Consider the following 2,523-nt stretch of genomic DNA (forward strand, 5'->3'; position numbering starts at 1 on the left):
GATGTACCGAATATGTGAAGAAGCAACAAAGAAATAAAATCACTTCCCCGCTTCTTTTTTTTCTTTTTTTGGTTCTCCGCTTCTTCTCCAGACATTTCTAACACTGGTCGAGCTCGTCTACCTGTGGACCCTCCCCATGTTCCACTGCAACGGCTGGGGGTCACGTGAGGCATAGCGGCGCGCGACGGCATCAACATGTGCATTCGGAACCTCTCCGTTGCTGCCATCTACGGCTCAATCGAGGCGCACGGGGTCACCCACATGTGCTGCGCGCCAGTTGTCTTCAGCATCCTTCTCCATGCTCCGCCCGCAACCGGCGACCGATCCCAAGCCCCGTCTAGGTCCTCACCGGCGGAGCCCCTCTCTCGGTCGCGCAGCTCGAAAGAGAAGCTAGGGTTCCATGTATTGCACGCCTACGGCATGACGGAGGCGATGGCGGACGACTCTAGTGTGCGAGTGGCGGCCGCAGTGGGACCGGCTGCCGCAGGAGGTGAAAGCTCGGCTCAAGGCCCGTCAGGGTATCCTCACGCTCGCCGACATGGACGTGATCAAGGATCACAAGGGCACCCCGAATGGGTACGTGGGAGGTGAGGACCGGGCCAAGGACATGATCATCTCCAGCGGCGAGAACATCAGTAGTGTCGAGGTGGAGAGCGTGCCTGTACCGGCATCCGATGGTGCTGGAGGCGGCGGGTGGTGCGATGCCGCATCCTCACTTGGGGGAGACGCCGTGCGCCTTTTTGACGCTGAAGCTCGGGTCAAAGAAGGGGAGTTTGAAGAGGAGGATATAATTGCCTACTGCAAGGCGAACATACCCGGTTTCAGCTGAGGGATATGGCTAAGAGACTCGCCTCCATCCTGGGCGTGAGCAGGCCAAGGCCCCAGCCCAAGGACCCATTTCCAAACCACGTCTCATCTTTGACTGCTCTGTTTTTTTTTTTTTTTTGGTTCTTAAATTTTATTTTACAGGTTTTCGAGTGTTGTCCTTAATTAAGAATTAGCCGTTCAAAAGTACTTTTCATACAGTCAGTCGCGGTATTTATTAAGTTTGTCGATAACGATTGAGATGAAGAGAGTGGCATTAAGCATTCTATTTTTTTTATTTTTAATTTTTTGCCTTTTCAATACATTATGTTCAGGAACGAAGCTTGGTTAAGGCCAATTTCCCCATATAATTGATTCGATCTTTCATATTCTTCCCTTCAGAATCAGGTTCCCGATGTAACCTAGAGGGATAGAACAAACATCCTCCAGAATTAGAGGAAAGGGGGAAGAGTATACGTTTCTCATGTGACCTAGATGGGCCAGGACGAAGGAGAGGTCTGAAACATCAGACCTCAAAAATGGCCAGATAAAAGTGTTCGCTCACAAAGGCTGAATTGGGCTGAATAATTTAGATGCCTAAGCAGGGCAAGACCCCTTCTTGCATGTATTTTATTAACTTCTATTAAAGTTGATTTTTAATTTGGTTTACATTTATCTTTTTATATTAAAATTTGAAAGTAAAAAATTGACATTTACCTGATTGTACTCCTGCCTGCAGCAATAGGTTCAAGAAATAAAACGAGAAATTTATTTAAAAAAAAAAAGGAAGGGGAGGGAAGGGAAGGAGACAAAAAGAAAGAGAGAGAGTATATCGGGTGAATGAAAGAGATGGGTTTACGGACACACCGTACATTACGTCAAGTCATCGTCAGGAGAAGCAATCGGACCACATCGATCACGTTGAGTTGAAGTTAGGTTTGTGGGCGCGGTAAGGGCCAAGCCCATGATTCAGCCAGCGGTGTGGGCCCATGGTGATGCACAACAGCATCGGTGCATAGCGGGACGTGTCGTCGTCTGAGACTTGGCCTATTTGGGGTCGACATGCAATCATATCAAATATTAAATGCCGCCAACAACTTATTGAATTATCAGCCCATTAACAGGCGACATGCATGTGGCCCATTAATAGGAGACCGAGCACAGTTGGCCGAACAGAGACGTTTTAAAAGTAGTAGAACATCCGCAAGGACAATTGCGGAGAAAACGCTTCCTCGAACCGAGCCATCAATAAGTCAGCTCCTTCTACTGCACCTCAAGCACCTCCGGTTCAGGTCTTTGATGATTGTGACCAATATGCTGAAGACTCTCCCGACCCAGGACAGCCTTTTTTTTGAACACGCCACAGCCCCCTTCCTTCCCCTAAACCCAGAACTGAAATGGAAAATTGGTTGAAGGAACAAGGGGAGCAGCTAGCCAAGTTACAGGAAGAGTTGAAGAAAGTGAAGGGGTCTGGAATAAAAACAACATGAAGGGATTGACCCTTTTTCCAGAGGTTTTTTTTCCAAAAAAAGTGAAAGATGCCTGACATAGACAAATACGATGGAAAGGAGGCCACCATAGTTACTTACTGTGTTATCATCTAAAATAGCTAGAAACGTTTGAGACTTTGCTCTGCTGATGTAGCACCTAAGTTTGTTCTTATCTCTTAGAAGCTTCTATCTCTTGACCATCTCAAAGTAAACTTCGACGGTTGTGCAT

General features: G+C 47.4%; 1 pseudogene; it reads left to right on the forward strand.

The window, feature by feature from the left end:
- The first annotated feature begins 13 nt into the window (after positions 1-13).
- Positions 14-998, forward strand: LOC103696752 (annotated as a pseudogene).
- Positions 999-2,523: the final 1,525 nt, after the last annotated feature.

This window comes from Phoenix dactylifera, unplaced genomic scaffold (genome assembly GCF_009389715.1).
Source record: "Phoenix dactylifera cultivar Barhee BC4 unplaced genomic scaffold, palm_55x_up_171113_PBpolish2nd_filt_p 000781F, whole genome shotgun sequence".
NCBI classification, from domain to species: Eukaryota; Viridiplantae; Streptophyta; class Magnoliopsida; order Arecales; family Arecaceae; genus Phoenix; species Phoenix dactylifera.